General features: G+C 44.1%; 1 protein-coding gene across 2 annotated transcripts in view; it reads right to left on the bottom strand.

Moving 5' to 3' along the window:
• The window catches only part of ZNF593OS (ZNF593 opposite strand), a 222,916-nt gene that overhangs the window by 130,052 nt on the left and 78,832 nt on the right, over positions 1 to 14,032 (bottom strand). The window lies entirely within an intron of this gene.

The raw sequence follows: 14,032 nt of genomic DNA, 5'->3' as shown, positions 1-14,032 counted from the left end.
AACACAAACCTACCACATTAACCTTCTAAAGGAGTGGTTGGGACCCCCTCCACAAGATGGTCACCTAGTCATACCGTCAGCGTCTTCCCAGTAGTCCTTAAAGCAACTTGTGGTGAATGAAGAGCTAACCAACGAACAGAAACAAGAGTTGCAGGACATACTGGCCCCCTTCTCTGATGTGTTCTCTGATACTCCTGGGAGGACCGATTTGGTAGAACACTGGATTGAAACCTTACCGGGGAAGATAGTGAAGCAACGGCCCTACAGAATACCGGCGGCCCGACTGGAAGCCGTGAGAAAAGAAGTCACCGAGATGCTACAATTGGGGGTGATACGTCCGTCCCAGAGTCCCTGGTCCTCCCCGATCGTCATGATCCCCAAACCAGACGGATCGAAGAGATTATGCATGGATTTCAGAGCGCTAAACGCGGTGTCCCACTTCGATACCTACCCAATTCCCCGGGTAGACGAGCTGGTGGAGAAGATAGGAGACGCCCGTTATATCACCACCATTGACCTCACGAAGGGGTATTGGCAGGTGCCTCTTCGTGATGAAAACAAGAAGAAGACCGCCTTTGTTACAGATGAAGGCTAGTACGAATTCACAGTCCTCCCGTTTGGCCTTCATGGAGCCCCCGCGACTTTTCAGCGTCTCATGAACCAGGTACTGCGGCCATACACTACCTTTAGCTCAGCGTACTTGGATGATATCGTCATCTACAGCAAAGACTGGAATGAACACTTGAGACACTTGCAGACCATCCTCTCAGCCTTGCGGAGAGCTGGTCTACATATTAATGCGAAAAAGTCAAGAGCAGCCTTCACTAAAGTCAACTACCTGGGATATGTATTGGGCGACGGCGCCATTGCTCCCCAAAACGAAAAGGTCAGAGCGATAGAGAAGGTGCCCTTCCCCGCCAATAAAAGAGACATGAGGGCATTTCTAGGGCTGGTAGGGTACTATCGCAAGTTCATTCCTAAGTTTGCCGAGACAGCTGCCCCCCTAACAGATCTCCTACGAAAGGATGTCCAGCTCAAACATTTCACGCATCCCTCCCCGGAGACTGTAGAAGCCTTCCAGGTTTTAAAAAGTTCTCTGACCACAGCCCCGGTACTGCTATCTCCTGACTACACAAAAACCTTTATACAGGCTACAGACGCCTCTAATATGGGGATAGGGGCGGTGTTATCCCAGACTGGGGAGGACGGGACTGAACACCCGGTACTGTTTGTAAGCAGGAAATTGTTTCCCCGCGAGTGCCACTACTCTACTATCGAGAAAGAGGCCCTAGCCATCAAGTGGGCCATCGATACATTAAAATACTATCTGGAGGGCACTCAATTTATTCTCCTTACGGACCATGCCCCTTTGAGATGGATCCACCAGAACAGTAGCCAAGACCCTAGAGTACTTTGGTGGTTCCTGTCGTTACAACCCTACTCCTTCATTGTGCAGCATCGCAAAGGCAAAGACAACGGGAACGCGGACTTTCTGTCCCGAGTCTTTCCTCTCCCCGATCGGGAGAAGCCAGGGGGGGAGGTATGTGACGGGGCGCTTGACCTAGGAGAACTCCGCAACGACCCAGAGTGGTGGTCCGCCGCTCCTCTCTCACCTTGCCCGTTGTCCCCACAGCTGCCAGAGAAAACGTGGAGCGAGGAACAGGACTGCTGGACACCACCTGAAACGGGACCTGGCTCCTTTAAGTGGAACGACGAGGACGGCGCAGCCCCGACCCCTTCCTGCGGAGGGACGTCAAAAGGCGGAAGTGGTTCATCATCGACGGACGGCGTTTCCCCGGAGGTGGACAGAGCGGTGAGAAGAAGGAGCAACGCGAGTGTGTGTCCGGAGGAGGAGGACGAAGCGCAGACGAGCCCAGCTGATACCATCAAGCCTGGAGGCCAACGTTTCGGTGCATCGCCCCGCCACGGTCCCGAGGGAGGAACGTGGCTTAACAAGGTACGGGGCAGAGTTGCGGGGTGGGTGGGACGGAGTAGTCTCCCTACCGAGTGAAAGCCTCCGCCGAGTGTAAATAGTGTCCCTTGTTCCCCTCCCTTCACGAGCACTGAGAGCACTACGTGACGTTAGGGACAATATCACTGGCACTTGGTTTCCTTCACTTCCCCTACCCCTCCACTGATTATACTGGACGTCCCAGTAACCGTTATCTTCTCCATTTTGCTTTCTGGGTATTGTGGTCCCGACGAGGAAGACATCAGCTACCGGCGGATTGCCAAGACCGGAAACCTTCCTCAAAGTCAGAGGGAACTACGGACTAGATCAACGACAGTACCCTGAACTACCAGTACTTTGTTCTTATCACCTAAAACCTCGTAGGCTGTGACTATTACCCGTTTACAGAGACTGAACCCCCCCCCCCCCCCTTGAACACTCTGTTTGTTATGCAGAGGAAGACATATATCCCAATAAAACCCTCGTTAAAATCACTAATTAAGGATCCAATCTTTGTGTTTACCCCAAGTCCGGTAGCATCTGAAGGGCAGTTACCAGCTGAGCAGCCCCCCCTGGGACACTTATTAATTCATTACCATAATTATTTATATATTCGTGGTGTTGATGTTATCATTAGGACTGTTGATGCTTTGGCTATTAACACTGTTATTTGAATTAGGACTTACTGTTCACCTATTGGAAATTGTTGAGTTAGTGGGAATATCTCCACTTGAAATATTATATATGTATGATATTATCGCTTCTATCTTCCAACTATCTATAATATATGGTTTACTACATATTGTATACTATCTATATCATCTCCTCGCTAGTCCTTCTTTCCTATTTCTTCTTTTCCAGATTTTATGAGTATCTCAGATATTGTATCTTTTGAGATCTGTATTATCTTTTATGTATTTAGAAATCTGAGATGTTAACATTTCATAGTAATTTATTGTGTGGTCCAAATTTGATTTGTTTATACGTATCTATATTTTTTATGTATTGTTTATAAACTGATATGTACTTCTCAATAAAAATATACAACCAAAAAAAGAAACGGAAATCAAAAGATCGGAATCTGGATTCAGCCTATATGGGAAGATCTCCTGGGCTAGATCCCACCAAGGCTGCTGGAGAAAAGTTTCAAAATTAAAACAGGCATTACAAGGGTTTTAGGGAGAAGTTAAAGGAATACAAATGGTTTACTTGTGATCAGTGCTCTGTCAAAGCAGCAGGGGAGGATGCCGAAAGATGGGACGGGAATGGTCAGACCATACTGTAGATGAGTTATGTTTCAACTCATCAGATGCATGAATGGCTTCAAAAAGTATCAAATATAATTGTTAAGTGGAAAGAGATATGGGTTTTATTGACCAAATAAAACATACCAGGACTCCTAAAATTGTCTAAAAGGTACTGGAACTAGGTATTACGTTTCCATTCATTTCCTCTCACTTAATTCTGTGAACAGGCGACAGTGAAGTTGAAGATGCTCTGTGGCATGCAGTGGGGAACTTTACTCTGGCATAGCCAGATTCAGAAGTGTGCTTCATACCTTTCATCGTGCTATTCGATCTTCCCAAAGTGTAAGCATAGGTCCTGAAAGAAGATGTTTCACAACACACTTCCTGTTTATTATCTTCCACAGTCACAAACACATCACACGCTGCCTTGTAACAGGTAGTGTGGAACTTCCACGCAATAGGGATCCTACAGTTAGAACCTACACATCAGCCTAGAGTGCTACAAACAAGGGTGTAATATAGTCCCTGTAAGTAACAAATGGTGACTCGTAGGCTAGTGAACAGAGCAGCAGTGGCGTAGTATGAAGAGAACCCGGAAGTGCTAATGGTCTACGGGTTGGGGGGTGCTGGCAACCCAAGTTACACTGCTGCAGGGTGGTGGCAAAATCACTTTCATCTAACATTGTTAACCTCCCTGCAGCAACCTTGTCTGCAAATGGGGCTGCCAGGCATGTGTGCTTTCAGTTGATGAGTCCTTGTACAATGTGACCTCAAGATTAGTGGCCATATGGCTGACTGACTGCAACTACCAATAAAAGATAGAATGGCCCTGCACTTTGCCATTCACTTATGATCCAAGTTGTTAAGTCATAGGCTGCTGTCCTCGAGGTTTGTAGGTCACTGGCCGGTTGATTGCTGGGTCAAAGACGGCCGGTTCCACAATTTTTATGGTAATGGACTGGCAATCCTAGAGATTGTGCAGTAATGGACCGGTGTATTTAGAGGATTTTAGAAAATTTTATTTTAGAGGATTTTAAGTTATGGTCTGGTAGTCTTAGGGGTATTTTGGTTATGGGCAGATGATGTCATAGGTAGTTGGGGAATGGTATGATAGTCCCATGATTTAGTAGCCTATGGTCAGGTGTCTCTATGCGTTGTTAATTGATTAACAGATGGTCCAGTTCTTTAACTGATGAACCTTCAGATCTGCTTATGTTCCTAAAGGTGTTATGGCAATAGGCAAATGGTCTCATGGGGTGTTGGGCCATGTGCTGGTAAGGCCAGAGGTTGCTAAGTAAAGGTCTGGTGGTGTCATGGTCTGTTATTGTTATTTCATAGGCAGTCTCAAGTAATGGTCAGACCACAGGACGTTACTAGCTGGGAGCAATACAGGATGCTTCACGGTGGGCTCATTTTCCACAGGAATTTGTGGTATGGGCTCGTGATCTTAGTTGTTGTCATGATCAGCTTTTCTCTAGGGTTTCCTGTTATCGTATTTCCATCACCCTCTGCCAAGAACATAATACATATGTTTAAAATCACAATGCATGTTTTTCCACCAACAACACCCCTACTCCAGCCCACCATCAGCGGAGCCAGTCTGAAGTCCTCTTCCAAACAACCAGAAAACTCTTCATTTCCATGTACAAAGTAAAGGACCGTTGCAGTAATCTCCTTAAACTGTTTCCTATCCATGGGAAGTTCCGAAACTTCATCCCTCAACCCTGTTCAAGCAATGCAGAAGCACATTCAGTTCTCATAAAATACACCAATATTGGTAGCTTAATGGGCAGCACAGCATACTACATAAAAATCATGTTTCTGCTCTCAAGCATCCTTTGTCTACCTCCTGTCTACAGCTCACAAATCATAGTGATATCTGCTATCCCCACATCCAGGCACTTAAATACGTCTTCAAGCACAGTCTCGCCATCCCCAAAGCCCTCTGTGTCAGCTCCCATTCAGACAGCTTGAAGTCATCTTCCTGTTGCTGAAACGCCCTCCATCTGAAAATAATAGCAGCCACTTCCCTTTGCCTCGTCAGAGTGGCGCCCACTACCATCCTTCGGCTTCAAGAGTATCCCACTCAACACAGCGCTGAGACCAAAACTTAAGTTAAACTGAGACAAAAGTCTAATTTTATTACTTGAAAATGTGTTTTGTGAATACCGAAAGTGGTAAAGTTAGACTTATGTTTCAATTTACCTTTGTGAATCAGGCCCTTAGTTTGCAGAAAGTCAAAATTTACGGATACATCAGTTACGTGGTTTCATTTGTGTTTTTCCCAAGACAAACTCTGCCATTAGAGCAAACTCAACCAACTGTTTTGGGTATTATTTAGGTTTGTTTATTTTCAAAAACTCCTTCTATTTCTAGAATATCCACTTATTATTTCAAAAACGTATCTTGTCATTTTGTAACAAGAGTATATGGAGAGGTTAGTCATTTTTCTGCGATCCTCTGATGTGTTTTCCCCACTGCACAACATAGAAGTAGACATGATCCTTGGGGAAAAAACGTGAGTGAGTGAAACACGTATTATTTGCATTTGCTGTGGTAGCTGAGTTTGCTCTAAAAAAATGACATACAATTTAATATTACATTTATTCTATAAAGAATTTGTGCAGGCACATTTTTGTTACTTCAGATGCTGATGTTGTGGAGTGGATGTCCCACAGGAAGTGGCTTTGTGTGCTGGTGCTCCCACAGATTGGTTGCTCATGGGATGGTGTTGAATCTCATTGTAAGAGAACTTTCTTGAAATCCAAAGTAAAATTCTCTTAGAATGAGATTTGAGACATATTGCACTTCAGGGATTGAGGGCTTCAAGGAGCTGCACCTTAAATGTAATTTAAAGGGTAATGTCTCACAGTTTGTTAGCTCCTTTACTTGTATTGCCATAAACTTTTAAGCTATGGGTTGGTTAACCGTTATTTAGTTGCTCATGGTTGGCAGTTGCACACAGTGAAACAGTTTATAAGTTGTCATGGTCTGGTGATGCTACGGGCTATTGGTAATAGGTTGGTGGGTCGTCCATGAGCTTCTGATCCCTTGGGTTGTAGGTTTATAGGACAGTGGTCCCACTGGCAATTGGCCAATTGTCAGCTTATCCTACAGGATGTTAGGTTAGATTAGGGGTTGGTGGTGACAAACATTGTTAGTCTTCTGTTGTTATATTTGAGTTGTTTGCTCATGGATTTGAGATATACTGAGGTTTGCCCATCGCACAGTCTGTTACACAATGTGCTGATTGTGCAACGTGCTAGTGCTGATTGTGCAACGTGCTACTGATTCAAGGACCAGTGCCTCCAAAGTTTACGTTACTTTTGCACTTGCCAGTGTGCGTTGGTTCTCAAGCCCCTATAGAAAAGCCTGGGGTCCCTTTGCGACTGCGGTACGGTGCCTATGGTGAAATGTCTTTGAGAGGCCTGGGTACTTAATGCCTGGAACTATGTTGAGAAGTATGAAAATTACTTCTACGTGTGGGACTGAATTCCTCTTGAGGACCTCTAAGACACCACTGTGCATGCAGTCAAAATTTCCCTTTGACCTTCCAGGTATAGGTGCAAATGGAATCCAGCACCAATTAGGCAATGTAATAAGACACTTGTGTAACTGAGCTCACAACTAGACAGAACCATCTGAGCCCAAGATCAAACACGTTATGAGCCTTTGAAGTACCCTTATAAATGTGGCACAGAGTATACTTGGAAAAAGGAGGCACAAACAGTGGGAGGTCTCAAGACCTCAATGTAGGAATGCTGTGATATCCCTGCAAAAGCAAAAGGAACAAATTATGGACAGAATGCTAAGCTATGCAAACATTCACCCCCAGTCACAAAGATCTGGGTTTAATCCATCATTCTTTTGCTCACCACACCACCCCAGTTTGGACCCAGCAATATGCAAATTAGTCTTGACCCTGCTCCTCATGGGATCAGTCGAGTCCGAACTGCTAAGCCAGGTCCTCCCTGGACCAGAAACAAGCATTCTGGGACCGGTTTCACGGTATCACCCCTCATCAGCCAGCCTAGGTTGAATCCAGTGGGGCAGTGAACAATGGACCATGGCCACCAATGGGAAGTCTTTGTAGTTATCTGTGTACATGAAATTCATGCCTACTGGCATGCCTACTGGCACGTTTGTAGACCTTTTCCTCCTTATAAAAAAGCCTGTGATGTACCAATGGTCACAGGGTCATTTTGCGAATGGTAAGGAGCCCATGAAGTGCCTGGGTGCATTGTTTTGTGTCCCCTGATGAGGCTGTGATGGATCTATGTGCACAAGACAGCCATCTCAGCAATTTGTGGGGCCCTGTTCAAGATATCTTTTGGGTCACCCTGTTTGGAGGAACTTTGAGTTTATTACCAGTTTTCGGCTCATTCTAGCCCATGTAATGACAAACAATATTGAATTACATGTTAAACTTTCAAGCACAGGAGTACACAAAAACAGGCAAAATATCAAGCTTCATGATATCCGGCTACTCAATGGTACCACAAGCAGGCTTGAACAAACTTTGATAAAGCCTATTTCTTTTTCATTTTGGATCTATATTTTGTTTTTCTCGTAATTACAACATTTTAGGTGGAATTGGGTGCCCATCCAGCTTGTTACTACCATTGTAGGGAAAACCTGCTAAGGGTGACTTATTACATGTTTAGGATTATGCATTAGACCATTAAAGTAAGATATGTGAACATAGCACTTGAAATTGTAGCTTTAGTTGGCCTATATTTACATTCACAAATATATCCCTGTTCACTTCTGGCATTCTTGCTGCAACAGGTCGAGTCAAAGCTATTCTGTGAGGATTTTCATCATTCCACTGGTTAAAAAACGAATACCTTTGTCCAAATTTATTTTGCCCTGCCCTGTCACTCTTTTTCTCCTTTAATGTGTGCACTTCTCTGTCTGAGCAGTTACCTCTGACCCTGCGGAGTAACAGAAACAGGACGGGGTAGGATGCAAAAGATGGACATAGACATAAAGAGAACAGTATAGTGACAGATGTGAAGTAGAGGGAAAGGGGGTAGAAATAGAGATTATGTAGAAAGATGTGTGTGTTAGGAAGGGATGGAGAGTAAATAGAGAAAGGTGAGGTTTGCCAGAAGGAAAGATAAGGAGAGGAAGAGAAAGAGGAAGATGTAGGTATAGAAAAAGAGATACCAAGATAGGTATGGTTTTATAGTGTGGCAGAGAGAGAGAGATATAGGAAGAAGAAATGTAGAGAGGAGTATAGAAATCTAAAAAGTGAGGTAGGGACAGAGGTAATGTAGAAATAGAGGTGAATTAGAGCAAGGTAAAGCCAGCAAGAGGTAGATATAGACCGAAAGACTGGAGGAAAATTATAGATGCAAGGTAGCTAGAGCAAGATGAGAAGAGATATGGAAAAACTGGTCAGGTAAAGACAGTAGTGGAGAGACAGAAATGTAGACGGAGTGGTGCAGGGTAAAGGAGAAATGTAATGTGCAATGGAAAATTGGAAATTGAGAGATGTATGTGAAATAGAGAGGGGTGAGCTTTATACAAATGGAATTAGCTGTGAGATAGAAAAATAGGAAGAGGTGGTGAGGTAGAGAGACTTACCAAGAAAGGGTTTTGCAGATCCCTGGGTCTGTGATTATTTTTTAAGAAAGGAAAATGTGATGTGTTTAAAAAGAACCACATGATACGTTTAAGTTTCCTTTTTTAAGATAGGGTAGTGGTCCATACGGCTACTGCCTGCTCTTAAAAATTATCTGTATCACCATTCAGATGGGGAAAGGGTCCCGTGCGAATGGTTTCCACCTCCTCTGATGTGTCTGTAAAAGATGAATGTTTCGCAATCGTAATTTTGTAGCAAAGCATTAATACATACCACTGTAAATCGGTGATAGGAAGGGACGCCCTAAACACGCTCCTTCCAAATACCGATTCACAAATCGAAATTGTGATAACAGGTTACTGAATCGCAATTTGGCTTTTGTACAATTAAAAAAAAACATTTTTTGCAGTCGCAAAAGGCCCGATCCTGCGAATCAGGCCATTTACAATCTCAAAAAAGGTTTGGTACATCTTGCACTAAAGGCCTAGGGGATATTCAACAATGTTTATTTTAAAACATAAAAATGCTGCCAGAATTATAACCTTTGAAGGGCCCCTGTATTGTTCATTCTCCATTTAACTCTTTCAAGTTTTGTTGGGGTGCTGCAGCACGCCTGCACCATGAGTCCCCACACACCTGGGAGTTGCGCCACATGGAGAAAGCAGCACAGTGACACATTTATTGAAAACGTCCTGATCATACTCACTACCCCTGCACTGGCGCACAAACAGGCTACCTTGAGCTAAGCACAACCTTCGAGATTGTGTGTGTCCGGCCTAGCATAGGATTTGTACTTGAATACTTTTTCACTAGAAAATCTTATGCCTAGATACAGTCTTAATCATTATTAATGCTGGGAGGTGAGAAACAACATGCACAGGGTAAGACACAATACAGATGAGGCAGGTGAGAGCGGAAGGAAAAGGGATGGAGGGCAGGGGCCAGGCTTAGAAGTAACCCGGATGGGGCGGGTGGAAGGGAAAGAAGCAGCGAGGACACTGGAGGTGGGAGGGGGAGAAGCAAGAAAAGAAACAGTACCACAATCATAGAGCGAACAGCGTCTGACCTTAATACGTCTGAAGCAATCAGTACTTGGTCAGTGCTCCTGCCGAAGGAAGAGGCAGTGAAGATGGCCCAATTCAAAGGCAGCAAATGAGAGTGACAATGATGCCTACAAATGGTAAGCAATGTGTGGGCATGGGCGTCCGCAGAAATTTTTCCAGGGGGGGCAAAATGTTAACGTCATCACCATCCTCCAACATGATGTGTGCCAGGTGGGGCACACAAAACACTGGGGCGCAGAATTAGGATAGATTCAATTAAATGCCAGGAATCCAGGACATGTGACTGACCCTGCCACGGGCCAACAAACACCACCTGTAGGGAAAACGCTAAACTTTCTGACAAGGTGCTTTATCTCTGTCTGCTAGGTGTGCAGACTTCTGGGTCTTCAATCCAACACCAATCAAGGCTGTCTTCAGCACGATTCGATTTTTATCAGAATACTTTAAAACAGCCTATGATTAATGCACCAGATTAAATATACTGTATGCACAGTGTATGTTAGGGATTATTTGTAGCACACATACTTACCAATATTGGCTTCTTGGTGCTAAAATTCATGATAACTTTTATCCAAAGTTAAAGCACAACTTCAAAGTTAGTAATAAATAATACATCAATCACACATGCTAGTGATTTGACAGTGGGTACTCCCTTTACTAGAATTCCGTGGGCATTGCTAAATTTTACACACATTCAATTAATCTATACAAAATAAAATGTATAGGTCCAAATGTTAGCTATATTTTTTTTAAAGAAACTTAGAGTCCCTCTACATATAGTCAATTTCAAACTGACATCGTGCGCACGTTTAGGGATAAAATAATTGCCTGCTCCCTTATGCGGAAGCCCAGCACCGTAAATGTGTGGCACATGCGGCGCCCGCAGCTGTGCCACATCACAGGTCCAGGGATGCTGAGTCTTACACAGTGGTCGAAGTGGGGGGGGGGGAAGGAAAGAAGTAGGGGAACAGTGGGCGGAGAATCAGAGGGCAGGAATAACCCAAGTATTGGATCTGTGGGCGGAGCCAGAATTGTGGCTAGAATGCACAGACATCCCAATTTTTAGTATTTGTTTGGCATTTCACTGCCCAGTTTAATCAACCAATGGATGCACATGATTATTTAAGGTTGTAATGAGTTATTGACATTAAAATATATTCACAAAGTGGGATATGCTTCTAATCACAGAATGTACCAAATACGATAAAATGTGGAAACACAAGCACTTTGTCTCCGAGCCATGGAGTTTCTGTCATCAGCACTTCACCCTTTTTCAACAACAGCAGTTCAAACATGAATGGCAAAATATCCTAGTTTGCGAATGTTTTCTCTAAAATTATGGCTCTGCCATATTTGCCTCATAATGCAAGATCTGCTGCATGATCTGACCATTTAAACTAATAAATTGTTTGTAGCTCAAACATATCAAAAGTTAATATAAAATGTGACTTGTGTTGCTGCGGAATCGATGGTCTATTGTAAAGGTTGACTGGTCACCTTTCTCACTGCTGCGTTTGTATGTTACACTGGTACTAATAAGGCAAAATCTTTCCAGAGACTGTTAGCAAGTGTACACACGTCAAAATAATAAAATATCTGAAAATATACTGCATTACGCTGCAGCCTTTTTTTAATGCATAATTTAGTCAACACTACGGCATAATGTTGTCATCCTTTGCTGCATACTTAATTCCAGTGGCCCACAGCAGACAGCACATGTTAAAAGTGCTTGTGAATGTAGCAGGGAGACTGTGAAGTTTGCGAACTTTGTTTGATGTGTGCAAATCCTGCATTGCCAATCCCTGGTGAATTGCAGCAACTGCTGCTGAAACAAGGCCAATGGAGGTACCTTTGGGTGAGGCAGACTGGCTCAAGGGCAGGGCCAGCCATAGCACTGGTAGTGTCCTGTGCATTATTGTTTGTTAGTGCCCCCCAATGACCACCTCTGCCATGGATTCCCTCACTACCACCCTTTAACTGTGCCCCCCAAGTCTCCATAACCACTCTCTCTCAGATGCATTTAATTTGATTTACAGCGCCACTCATACCATTGTAGGGTGTCAGAGCACTTTACATCACACACATTACACAGAGACAATAAATATGTGTGTAAATCACTGTATAGAAAATGTTGCATAAGACGAAGGACTACAAGGTGTAGGAGTCACATGACAACCATACTAGTAGCCCGTATAGTTTTATAGTGATTGGTCTGGAGAAACACAATACCCGGAATTTAAAACGTAATACCATGGTTGGGGGTTCTCCTTAATAATCAGAATTGATTTCTGTCCAAAAGAACACTTTTTGGGACATTAGGATAATGAAAGAATGGGGACCGGGGGGGAACATAACGCTTGAATTTATACCTTGCAGTTTGTATGCAGCTCTTAGATGACAGTTAATAGCTCACTGTTCAAAGTTAGGACTTTAACTTATAAACTGCAAGTAACAAAAGGATCTCTGACAAAAGCAGTAACCCACTGACCTATTTACATTATGTGCACTTTGTGATTTGCATGGCGCATGTTCTTTGCAGCCGGTACATTAACCATCTGAGCTACCTTTCCATGGGTCAAAACTTCCACTAGACAAAATTCTGATCTCTCTCTAGGAAGAACATTAATCACCATAGTCATCATGACATTTTTATTGTTGCCGAAAATTGCTGGAAGCCAGGAAAGAGGCAGCAAGCGTTTTTCAAACCATAATATACTTGCAAACATGATGCCTTCACCTAAAGACAGCACCCGGTGCGGTCACACTGGTTGCACCGCCCTAGAGCAGGCTTCTTAAGGTTTCTGTGACCACAGTGACTGTTGTTCTAGGGTGTGCTGCTTCATAGGCCTGCCCGCAAGACTGGAGGTGAACTTCAGTATGGATAGTGGTGGACAAGCCTTGAAGCCTTGAAGACACCAGGACTTCTGAGGTGTTGCGAAGCCTTCTAAGTCTAGCATGTGATTGTGCTCTCGCAGGAGAGTGGCCGTGTGGGCTGGTTATTAAGGCTGAACCTAGTTCCCAGTTCCAAATTCAGCAGCTCTGACCATAGTGCCACATACTCTCCCCCACTGAACACCGTACTGCCCCACTAAGAAAACTCCCACTGTTTTCAACTACAACCCAATTGTTGCCCGCTATAAACACCTGGATGCGCAATTTAAATGACACACTAGACAAGAGCAATGTGCGGCCTACAAAAAAAAAGGAACAACATCCTGCAAGAAGCAAACACTTATAGGGAATGCAAAATTTTGCAAACCATGGGAAATGTAAGCAGGAACAACATGGTTACCTTAATGCTTTTACACTCACTATTCAGAAATCAGTGAGTGCTTTTGCCTGAAAAGTTAAGGACACGACTACCGGGCCCTGAATGGACCCATTTCAATGACCATTGCTTATATCCTTACGAAACGTAAGCAGTATGGTAAAAAGACCACATCCCTGGACGCAGAGCCGCAGCACACATTTTGTTTTCCAATCCACACATTTTGGTACCTCCAGGATTGGTGTACTAGTTCCAAGTCCAGAGAAAACAGACAAGAAAACAAAAATAGCGCTTCACGGGCAAACTCTGTAAAAGTGGCGCAAATGTGTTTCAGTGTGAATAAAATCAGTTTGGCCAGTTTGCTGCCACTCTGTCTTACTTTATTTAGTTATTTATCTATTTTTCATATTTGTAGTCTATTATTCCCAATGCTGCAATTTGGAATTAAAATGTCAGAAAAATACGACATTTCCAGCAAAAGCGTCTATCTTTTTTGGATCCATTTCACAGGGAAGCAAATAAAAGAAAGGAGAGGAAAGAGAATGAGAACCCCGTCTTGAAGCCACGGTTTTCATGGGCGTCCGCAGGGGGGGCAAGGAGGGTCGCTCCAGGGGGGGCAAGCGCCCCTCCCCCCCCCCCCCCCCACCCCCCCTGCGGAAGCCCATGTGTGTGGGCTACAAGCCCCATATTGATCACAATGTCTCTTGCAAGCAGAGCCCATGCGCCAGTGCACTTGCTCCCACGCAGGTGAGACCTAAAAAGAAACTGTGTTAATGATAAAGGGCAGGAATTTCAACTCTACCACTCACTTTACCAGAGGGCCCCTTGGAGGGTGGTTACCCTGGGCAATTGCAATTTTTCCAGTGCCTCAAAACGCTTCCCCGTAGTGTCACTGGTACTTCTAAGGTTTCACAC

The sequence above is a fragment of the Lissotriton vulgaris genome, chromosome 2_1 (assembly GCF_964263255.1).
Source record: "Lissotriton vulgaris chromosome 2_1, aLisVul1.2, whole genome shotgun sequence".
NCBI classification, from domain to species: domain Eukaryota; kingdom Metazoa; phylum Chordata; class Amphibia; order Caudata; family Salamandridae; genus Lissotriton; species Lissotriton vulgaris.
This window is presented reverse-complemented; position numbering and strand designations above follow the sequence as displayed.